The sequence below is a fragment of the Podarcis tiliguerta genome (genome assembly GCF_965153285.1).
Source record: "Podarcis tiliguerta genome assembly, chromosome: 7".
Taxonomy (NCBI): Eukaryota; Metazoa; Chordata; class Lepidosauria; order Squamata; family Lacertidae; genus Podarcis; species Podarcis tiliguerta.
This window is the reverse complement of record NC_139540.1, coordinates 55,003,200-55,015,295: the sequence shown is the minus strand read 5'-3', so window position 1 is coordinate 55,015,295 and position 12,096 is coordinate 55,003,200.

Sequence of the window (12,096 nt, the reverse complement as noted above, 5' to 3'; positions counted from 1 at the left end):
CTGTCCTAAGCCAGCAACATGAACATAGAGAGATATTTTGGAGAGAAGCAAGGAAAGGGGAGCCATGGGGAGGCATGATGGGCAAATCATGGTCCAGCTGAACACTAGTTACAGGGGGTCATCAGAAGAAGAGGGAGCTGCAAATGATGCAAAGTTTCTGAAATATATTCCCAATGCTAGCTTAAAATTGAACCCTCTTTCCTAGTCAGATGGATCGTGATGATTTTGCTGTTTATTGCGGTATATTTTAATGCTGTTTTATTGAGTTTGTGTTATAAGTTATCATATAGCTTTCATTGCTTTAAAAATAATTAATTCATTTGTGGACTTTTTATGTGCCAAGTGACTAATAAATTGCAATAACAATCATAACGCCAAATCTCCAGAGGAATCCATTTTTTTTTGGCAGAATTCAGTTTAGGATGCCAAAATAGGGTCCCATCTGAACTATACCTTTAAAGCAATATCATAACATTTTAAACAGTCATGGCTTCCCCAAAGCATCTTGGGAACCTGCAGTTAGTTAAGGATTCTGAGAGTTGTTAGGAGACCCTTACTCTTCACACAGAACTATGATTCCCAGAGTCTCCTGGGAAGAGGGAGCCATGGCATTTTTCATGGCATCCTATGTGGGGAAGCCATGGCTGTATAAGGTGGCATAATACTGCTTTATATGTATGGTACAGATGGAGCCTAGGTAGATGACACTACCCCAGTGTCCCCATTATGGATGTGAAAGGAAAGTTATCAAGATTAGAGTCCAGGAAGCACAATCAATTTCTTAAAATTTGTCAGTAAAATGGGGGAAAAAAAAGATTCTATACTGTACTAACTTAATCTTTTCTACCTTTTGGCTAGTGTTTTTGGGTTAGGGTTTAGGACAGGGTAGGCAACCTAAGGCCCGGGGGCTGGATACGGCCCAATCATCTTCTAAATCTGGCCCACGGACAGTCCGGGAATCAGCGTGCTTTTACATGACTAGAATGTGTCCTTTTATTTAAACTGCATCTCTGGGTTATTTGTGGGGCATAGGAATTTGTTCATTCCCCCCCCCAAAAAAACGCAATATAGTCTGGCCCACCACATGGTCTGAGGGATGGTGGACTGGCCCATGGCTGAAAAAGGTTGCTGACCCCTGGTTTAGGGCATACATCTATTAAAATGTAAGCTACTTCTTAATTTCTAGTTCTTTCTGAGTGTTGGTCAAATTTTTGCTGAGATGTGGGGAGATAACCCTACACAGAAAGCACAGCCAGGCTGTTTATAAATGCACGATACAATAACGTTTCATTAGTCAGCATCCTTGCGATCTGTGAACTTCATCATATTTTATGCATTGGCAATTGAGACAAGTTTGCTTTCACATATGCTCCAACATGTTGCGACAAAAAACTGGGGCACCATCTTCCAGAGCCGCAATCCCACATGAGTCAAGTGGCCCACGTGAGATCACCGCCCCCCAAAAAGCAGTTTTGGAGGTGGGCGAGATCGCTGTGGCTAAAATAGCCACCACTCTCTCATAAGGAAAAACAGGATGCCCCAGTTTTTCCAGGACAGTTGAGGGGTACTCATTCATATACCTTGCATGATAGTACCTAATACAGACTGCTACCTTATGATTGTTGAAAGTAATTTGTTTATGGCACAGGTAGCCAAGTGAGGCCCTCCAGACATTTTGCCCTTCCCAACTCTCTCTCACCACAGCTAGCATGGCTAATTGTCAGGGATGATGGGAGCTGTTATCCAAAATATCTATAGGGCAGCACATTGGTTGCCCCTGTTCTATAGAGTCAGACTTGAAATGGGTGGAGGCAAGGCATGAGTCTCTTCTAATAGTCTCTCTGCCCCCTTCACAGTCGCAAACCCAAGCCCCAGCCATTGCTCTATCTGAACTACATTTATCCTTTCACCCAGTGATATGACCTCACATATACCGTATATAACTCTTAACAAGGGAAAGAGAGGGAGAGAGTAAGCGATCTGATTACAGAGTGTGCTACTTTTATGGCCCACGGGGTCACTGTTAATTTTGGCCATAGGTCATACGGGATAAAGTTCCTTATGAGCCAGGAGCTTCTTAATTAAATGGCAAGCCACTAGCATGGTTGTGATATCTCTGACGACTTATTACTCATTGTGGATAATGCCCTTTTCCCTCGAATGTTGTAGAAATGCAGTTCTTCCTACATGGCTCCCCGTTGTTTATTCTCCTAAAACTTACAGAACAAGCATTTTCCAGAGATCTTAGCCGTTGCTAGAAAGATGATATTCGCATTTAAGCAGGAATAAAGAAACTGTCAAAGCATTATCTGTACACACACACACACACACACACACAAATGTTTTGAAGGAAGGAAAATGGGTGGCTTTTCTGGTGGGCGGGGGTTGCAACATCTATCCCATCGCAACTGTACACAAGTTTTGCGAGAACTTCAGGTTAAGTTTATCAATCCTGGCATTGTAAAAAGTGAATGAATTGGCATGACCTGTAGAAAACACAGGGAACACTCGAAATTTCTTTAGCCAGCTGTATATCAAGCATACAGTGAAAAAAGCCAGGGGAAGGAGAGTCGAAAAGGAAGGGCAAAAGGCGAAATGGTTTGTGTCCATTTAAGAAAAAATCAATAATAGTATAAAATTGATTTAGTGCTTGTCATAAAACATAAGTAAGTGCTGGAAAATAGAGAAAATTGAGTCTCAATTTAATCTGCACAAAAGCCACACTGTACTGATGAAGTGATCTGAGGAGAGCGCTACATAAAACCTAAAGACAGATACTTAATTGTCATATTAAAGACTCTCTTTTCTGCCTGCTGGAGTCAAGGGCTAGAACCCATTAATCATGTGGATAAGGGGCATTGAAATCAAATCTCAATTAAAATCTGTTCAATAATGTCTCTAATATGTTTTTCAAGCATTAATTTTTTCCCATCGATTCTACACCCCATAAATCAGATCTGTTGCAGTGCATGTAATAGTTTATGGAGGAGAGGATTATGGTTTTATGAAGTTAATGCAGCAGAACCATTTAATTTACACAGGCTAAAGTTTTATGTCTGTTGCTCATTTCTATTATTTTCTTCGGGTGAAAATTCTTTGGGCTATAAAATGAAGTTTTTTATTATTCTAAACTGTTGTATGCATGTCTGGCTCAGATTCTGTGGGTGACTGCAGAGAAAAATACACTCTTGCTTTTCAGGGGAAAGTTTTTCAGAGGAGACTTGCCTCCAGTGTTTAATTCGTTTAAATTAAAATTCAGGAGGACCCAAGCAGTCACCCCTGTCCCCTATGAATGCTCATGAATCCCTGAGGAGTATAGCAGTATGGGAATTTCTTGGACAAAAACCATCTGCACATACTGAAATATACTCTTGTTGCTGTTGTGTTTGTACTGCAACCAGCCTCTCCACAGCCTTGTGCCCCTCTCTGCTGCCCCTGAGCAGCACTGACCCACCTCCAGGAATCCAGCTTAGGAGCACCAGCCCACCTGGTGAGTCAATTCTGGTTGAAGTGAATAGCTTTCCTGTCTTGCAGACTTTCTCTGAGAGCAGAAGAGGAAAGGTTGGTGCTTTTGACCAACGTTGGAACCCGGCAGCCATGGTCCACGTGTCTGAAGCAAACAAAATTTGACTAATAGAATGGCCGCATCGGTCCCTGAAGTTAGCCCAGATAATGCAGTGCCTTTTTGTGGAAGGTTGAAGAAGTTAGGTGTCAGCCTTAGCCTCGTCACCATAGTCCAATGTCAGTCACTGCAATGCTAAATCAATAACTAGGACCATGTGGCAATGGCACAGAGAGCCAGTGTGGTGTAGTGGTTAAGAGTGGTAGCCTCGTAATCTGGTGAACCGGGTTCGCGTCCCTGCTCCTCCACATGCAGCTGCTGGGTGACCTTGGGCCAGTCACACTTCTCTGAAGTCTCTCAGCCCCACTCACCTCACAGAGTGTTTGTTGTGGGGGAGGAAGGGGAAGGAGAATGTTAGCCGCTTTGAGACTCCTTCAGGTAGTGATAAAGCGGGATATCAAATCCAAAATCTTCCCAGATTACTTTCCCCATTGAAAATGTCTCCCCAACTCTTTCCAGCAGTTTGTTGTCGTTTTGCGTGTTTCGGTTTTGCAGGGTGGTGGAGGAGGAAGTTTTTTAGCGATTTATGTCATGGAAGGTGTGGCAAAGAGATTATTTCCCCCCCACACAAATAACCACCAGATCAGTTTCCCTAACAAATATCCAAGCAGGCTGCTCCATGAGTCCAAGCTGAGCCCCTTTACAGCTTCTATCATCCCCTTTCAAGTTGGCCTTCTTTGGATCAACAGTCATGCTCCCAGAGAAGAAATGCTCACACCTGAATTAGCTTTGTTTAGTCTCCCTGCACCCCCCCCCCCCAGTGATTATGTGACGTTACGCTTATATAACGTTCTTTTGAGTTCTTTTAGATGTTCTTTTGAGTGCGAACGATCACCTGTAGGCCAACAAAATGTGACGTTAGGGACTTTAAACTGAGATCCTTCATTCCTGGTACAAGGAATAGGGTGGAGAGACCTGATTGCTTGGCCATTGTTTAAGCGCCCTGGGTGGTTTGAACTTTGAAAGGTCAGGTTCCTTTAAAGTCCTTTTTGGAAACAAAAAGGTGGCAATGCCTGAGGTGATCCAGGCCACGGTTTTCCAACCGCTTCCTCCAGAGTGCCCTTAAATCTCATTGAAGTCAAGGGTATTAGCCTTGAACTACTCCAAAGTAAGTGGCTCGAGTGCCGCAGCCTAAATGGCAGAGCCTTAATTAGATGCAAGCTGATTGCTGGAGACCCTTTTTATGACAATGCAAGCCTGAATGGCACACATTTAAAAGCTCCAGCAGCTCGTTTCCCTCCCTCCCCCTCCCCACATGCAAAGAGCTCAAGTCCCATTAGTGAGCCAATTATAAATCATAGCGTAGGTGAACTCATTCTCTCCCATTCACTGGAGTGGATTCAATGTCATTAATGTTTCTACAACTGATATCTTTGAAAGGAATAAGGCAGCTTTTCATATCTCATTAACATTACAGAGGGGAACTGAAAATGAATTCGATGACGGATCACATCTACGTCTACGGGAGCCAGTTCATTTTAATAAGTTCTTCCAGAAAAATCAAACCATATCTTCCACCGAAAGGGCTTGCTAATCCTCCGTGGTGTCTTGCATTGACCTCATTGGCAAACACTTGCTATTGGCTGACGTTCCACCACTGTTAGGCTTAAATCAGCGGGTGTGAAATTTTAGCTGAGAGCAAACTGTGCCAAAATCCATCCTTAGAGCTCTCTCAACCTTTCATCACCCAAATGTTGAAGAGCGGCACCAAAAAAAACACACCAGCAGACTGTGGTTTGCATCACAGAGCAGGGGAGGCAGAGGTTTAGATTGGTACAAAATGGGCTTGATTTACAGGGAGCCATGCCGCAAAGGAAAGATTATTTTTTTTTCCAGATCACTTTGCAGTTTCACATGCAGTAAAAGACCATTTAAGCTTAGCTAGAAGTGACTTCTAAAACAAAACGAAAATCCAGATTGTAGACTAGGATCATATAAATCTGTGGCCTTTTTATTTAAATGTTGGAAGAGCCAATGATATTTTTGGAGATCAGCCATGCTAGTGAATACTATAGTTATTCCAAGAAGGAACATATGTTGTATTATATCAATATTTTCATAAATCAGAGTAGACCTGAGTATTTGTACACTTTGGCGTCTGAGAGGAAAGATGGCGTGAGAAAGCAAGGTGATAAATTTATAGGACAACTAATGCTGGATGTGTGGGTATTCAGAGTAAAAAGATTTTTTTTTTAAATTAAAAACTGAATAGTCTCCACTTTCTAAGTCATCACTTAGTTCCCTGGTGGTTTGGAGAAGCAGGTCTCTGTTAGAGTTCTCTACAAATGGCCTCTAAAAATTATCCACCCTCCCGAAGTACATAATGTAGGGAGAATCCTGCTGAATCAAGCCCAAAGCCCCTCTGGGTCTGACATTTTGTTCTCACAGCGGCCAATGAGATGTCCATGGGAAGTCTACAAGCTTAACTGGGATCCAGCTTCCTGAATCTGATTGGAGTATTAGCAGTAGATGAAGGGCAACTGCTGTTGCCCACAGCTGGTATTAGCCTCAAATGGGGAAATACAAGTGTTCAGGAAATAATGAGATAAAATTTTATTTCTGCATGGGCTTTAGGAAGCTCCACAGTATAGAACATTAATGAAAGAGCATTACAGACCACAGAATGCAATAACTGCCCAAATATGGAAATCCAGTGCAGTGTAGTGGCTAGAGTGTTTGGCTAGGGAGACCAGAGTTCAAGTCCCTGCTCAGTCATGAAACTCACTGGGTGACACCACTGTCTCTTAACCTAATGTACCTCAGGGAGAACTGTGTACACCACCTTAAGCTCCTTAGAAGATAGGTGGGATATAAATGTAAAAAAAGAAGAAGTGGTTATTCTCTCTAAAAGAGCAGAGTGCTCAGAAAATGTGGAGTGAACTCCAATGGCCTATAGAGCTGCCATCATGTACTGCGGCATGTAATGACTGCTAAATGTGCAGATGTGTCCATCCAAGACAAACAGAAAAGGGGAATTTGACATAATCCTTGAACTGCTTGCTTCATGTGATACATCCCCTAGTTTTGTTTTATTTTATAGGAAGGGTTTATCAAGATAAAAATACCCTACAAATCTAGGGGGGAAGAATCTATTTCTTGCAAAGCAGACTATAAAACAGATTTCCCCCTTGCCCTCCCCCCCCCCTCTTTTATTTTTGTAGCCTCATCTTTTTATAATAGTGCTTCCCTTTTTTGCAGGGCTCAGCTCGGCTCCACTCCCTGCTACAATATCTCAGCTTGTTCTATTTGACGGCTGTTCCCTTGTCATCACTCATTTTCAGTGGGCAAGAGGGAGCAATTGCTGGGCATCAAATCATCATCAAGTAAACCAGCCTTGACACTAGTTAAAAAGGGAGATGGATGGTCAGTTGACTTCAATGGAAAATGTTCTCCTAAGTATCTTAGCAAGGTCCCTTGATACTGGTCTAGCGCTTTTTTTTATGGGGGCAGTGCAATCACCCATATTTCTTCTCAGTCATCGTTTGATGACAGATTTTCACAGGGGATGAACCCAAAAGTGCTAGGAAGAATGGGGAGAAATAAAAAAGGGAGGAAGCAGTAGCTTCCTTGCACTGGTACACTCCAGTTTCTTATAACTAGCAAGACAAACAATGCTTCGAGGTTGTAAGTTCAGGATTTCTATATTTCAGCAATCATTCCTCTTTAATGCTATGTGCATTTCATTTTGAAATCTAGAACATTTTTAAAAGGAATTAAATATATTGAAACTCAATTGTCTTGGTCCAGAAGATCTCAGGATAGGCAGGAGTTTCAGGGCTGCACATACTGATGTTTCAATTTTCCTTCGTGCATTGTCATATTGTATTGTGATGGTCATTGGCTATAAGCAATAAATGATTGATTGATTGATTGATTGATGTTCTTTGTGCACTGAATGCACAAGAAAGTTCTATAACATTGCCAGGAATTGGATAAAGGTAAAGGGACCCCTGACCATTAGGTCCAGTCGTGGCCGACTCTGGGGTTGCAGCGCTCATCTCGCTTTATTGGCCGAGGGAGACGGCGTGCAGCTTCCGGGTCATGTGGCCAGCATGACTAAAATGAATTGGATACACCACAGTAATTTGGGTTTCAGTGTGCACAGTGATGTATCTATAGAGTTCCAAAACTCAGCTTTGAGGATTTCCCCCACAATTCATTTAGCAAGCTTGATATTTTCCATAGTCTTGGATACTGAATCAGAAAACAGACCATCTGTTAAAATTGCAGGTGTTGTTAAATAGAACCCTGTCTCTAACAATACCCTTTTCTAGCAGTTCAAGGCTGCAATCTTGTGCAAAATTTCTTGGGAGTAAGCACTGCTGAGCATAGAGAGACCTACATCTGAATAACATGGTGAACCAAATATTCCATACTCTCAGAGAGGCAGGCTTAGAGGTCAAAGTGGATAGCCACATGCCACAATACATAACACAACAATGGTCCATAGATCTCTATGACCCCAACAAAACCCATCTATGGCTGGTTAATGAGTCTTGCCAGCACTTAAGACTGTCCCAGACTGTGGTAATCAGATGTAGCTTCAGGATGAAGGCTCTTTTGTTTTCTTCGAAAGAGTGAGACTTAGGATATCTTGTAGGCCATGTCTTCATGAACTGAAAATGTGCTATTGAATCATCTGTGGCATCACAGAGGTTTCTAGAGTTTATAGGCAGCCCAACCAGAATAAAACTGCTTCTGTGTGGCTCCACTCCACACTGTGGCATAATATATGCGGGCGTTACATCATGGGGTTGCTCAAGCTGTATGTGGCTGCTTCCAAGTAACCAAGGTTGGAGCATCAACATAACCTGGACAATCCACACCATGGCTTCCCCCAAGTCACTAATGCAATGTACAGTACAGCTTAGTCACAAGAGTTTCATAATGGCCAGCTACATTGCAGTGATAATGTGTGAATGCAGCCTCAGTTCACACACTGCTTCTGATACAGCAGACCCACCCTGAATATCTTTTTTAGTCTACCTGTGTGAGTGAGCCAACACTGGCAATCATTTATTGCTCAGTGTAGCAAACTCTCAGCGACATCACATTGTACATGCATGGAATTTAAGGTCGATATGTTGCAGAGACATCTAATATCCTTTACTGGGGATGCTAGAATGTTGTTAGTCAAGCTGCAGTGACATGATGGTACTTCCCTACAAGAGAAGCTTGGGAGATAATTTCACATTGCCTCCAATTGTGGAGGCAGAGCACAGACATCATGGCTAGTAGTAGCTTTTGATGGCTCTCTCCTCCATGAATTGTCTATTCCGTTTTTAAAGGTTGGTGGCCATTCCTGCCTCCTGTGGCAGTGAGTTCCATAGTTTAAATAAGTGGTGCATGAAGAAGTACTTTCTTTTATCTGCCCTGAATTTTCCAACATTCAGCTTCATTGGATTCCCATGCGTTCTGGTGCTAGAAGGCAGGGAGGGTGAACTTTTCTTTATCCACTTCCTTCATGCCGTATGTAATTTTATAAACTTCTGTCATGTCACTTCTTACTTGCCTGTTCTCTAAGCTAAAAAGTCTCAAACACGGCAACCTTTACTCCTGGGGGAGTTTTGGTTTGGATGTATGAATCAGCCCTAAGACCTGTCCTTTTAAACTGAGCGGAATAGTGAAATCCACGGCTATAGAATGCGGTAGTCCTAACAGTAATCACAATACCAGCCACAAATAATAGTCGATGAAAGTCTGCCTATTCAGGTCCAGTGGCGATGATCGACATTGTAACCTGGAGGTGAGTTATCCTCACTGTGTTAAGCAGCATGGTGAAAAACATTACACAAAGCACTTTGAGTTCAAAAGCTGAGGCCGAGCAAGGAAGCGAAATCGTATGGTGACAGATTGATTGAGGAAGTAGCATAATGTAGTGGAGTGCCTTCCGATTTTAATTCACATGATGCTGTTTATTACCCTCGGGGATAAGATGTACTATTTTAAATTCCTTTTAGCACTATTTATTTAAAACATTTGACTAGGAGATGACCTGCGTTTAAACAACTCATATAAATGTACTGTCCCAGGAGAGATCTGGGGTTTTATAGAAAGAGGAGACAAATCTCAACAATTTATGGAAATGATAAATATTACTCAGGCAGCAACTACCTCATTAGGTAAGTAGGACTGGGGTAAAGAAACTCCTGGAGAGGTGCTAATAGCATTCATTGGGGATTAAGCTCCAGTAATATCAATGGAATTTACTAGTAAATGTTTTCAAGGACTGAGGTGTTAGTCTTCCAGCACAAGATGTGAAATGCATCTATCTCATGAGCTGTGAAGCTATTCTACATTCCAGGTGGCATATGGCAGTATGAATGATTTCTCGCAAAAAGTTTGTTTAAATCCTTGTGCAGATATATTTTTTTTTAAGAAACCCAAACATGTTTTGCATCAGGTTGCAGCTGAAAACTGACACTGCACAATTACTCAAATTTTATTCATGCATTTATGTGAGCCCTGCAGCTTCCTTGGCATAGCCCTTTCATAAATGATGAGAGCTGGTATAGTCAGGGCCGTCTTACCCATAGATGCTAGGGGTGCGGGGCACCCGAGTACCGGGCTCTCAGGGGTGCCAGGCTGAGAGTCTGGGGCCTGAGAGTTGAGTCCGGGGAAGAGCCTGCCTGTCGGTTGGAGCGCCGCAGCGGGCTCTTCTGCTGCAGGCGGCTCTGCAGTGTGAGTTCGGGGGTGACCGAGCCAGCGAGACACTGAGGTGGCCGGCCGGCTCCGCCCTTCTGTGTGCCTGGGACTGTGCGACCTGGGGGAGGGGCTCCAGGTGGCTCTTTGCACCCCGGCCCCGCATCTGCTTAAGACAGCCATGGGTATAGTCATACAGTAGTGCGGTGTCTACAAACAAGAAGCTGTGTACTGGGAAGTTCAACTCTCACCTTAACAGAGGGCAATGAGGATGGGTGCTGCCACTCACCTGGCCTGCGGTCAATCACATTGCTGCTGCTTACAGGGAAATGGAAAGGGAGGGAGCTGTGAGGTCAATGTGGTGCTCCTGTTGCTTCACCGACTGACCTGCCACTTCGCCCTTCCCCCTATATCTCCTGATCAGCAGCATTGACATGACTGTGAATGGCAGTGCCCTACTATGCTGTCGGCTACTGCTTAGTGACCACCTCATTCAGCAGCCTTAGGCAAGCCACTATGCTTCTGCTCCCTAGATGCAGTATGCAATATTTATATGGGTACTACACTATAGGGTTGTTTGCCGGGAGTTCTTATTGGGTGTATATTTTTCCTGCTTTCATTAAGTCATTTCATTTCCCCTCTTTTTCTATTGCAACCTTAACGAATGTCAATGTATTAAATGGAAGCAAATATCTGGCACTTTTATTCTTCCCATTTAATTTACAGGCGAGGTCTTCATGCTAAGGCGATATGCTTATGCAGCTGGTATTTATGTTTTGTTTCTGACGTCAAAGGGCACAGTAAAGGGCAATATGAATGGGGAAATATAAGGGAGGTGAAGGCACTTTCGTGTGTTGTGGTTAAATCATTATTATGTTGATCTACCACAAGAAACACATTTAACAATCCCAAGGCCAAGATTGTCTCTAATGCACTTTATATCTACTGTACCTTAGATGTCTAAAATGGGAAATTAGAAGCACCTGAAAATACTGATATTCCAAAGGAACTGCCAAAAATGCTTTCAATTTTTATTTTATTTTATAGTTTAAACTCTAGGCTCCTTGCCCATTTTAATCCAGTTATTCTCAACTAAGTTGTTTCATTGGTTCAGTTGGATAGTGGACCTCTCTGTTTTCGAAGCAAGATGTTTGACTCCTTGTTACCCAGAGAGATGCCCGATTATTTTAGTCATAAAGAGATCTCTTTTCATTAGCTCACAGGCAAGTTCTAATATGTGGCCAGAGTCTTCAAAATGAAAGAACTGGACTCAAATTCTTTGTTGTTGTTGTTGAGTCATAAATGCATTAATCGATGACTATCTCTGTCAGCCTCAATCATTGCTTCACATACTGGAAATGCTGGACGGTCCAGTTTATGGGATTCTTTTACAGCAAAATATTGTGGAGACTAAACACATTTAAAATGAATCAGTAGGCCAAGGTTAAATTTTAAAGGCACAATGATGTTGACTTGTCATCTAAACTGTTACTCACTTCCCAGACCTTTTGTTCTGCATGCATAATGCAATAAATGTGGATAATGATTCAGCCAAAGTCCTCGACGCTCTGTTGCTTTCAAAGGAAGAAGAGCATAAGCACAGGTAAAACAGTTTTAATGGCCAGGTCTGGAGTTCAGTGGTAGAGCATCTGATTTCCATGGCAAAGGTCCCATGTTCAATCCCTGGCATCTGCAGGTAGGGCTAAAAACTGCAAAGCTGCGGCCAGTCATTGTAGATAATACTGAGGTAGGTGACTCAAAGCTTTGACTCAGTACAAAGCAGCTTCCTGTGTTTCTGGTTTATCCCATTTTTGCACTACTTTTCTTTCATG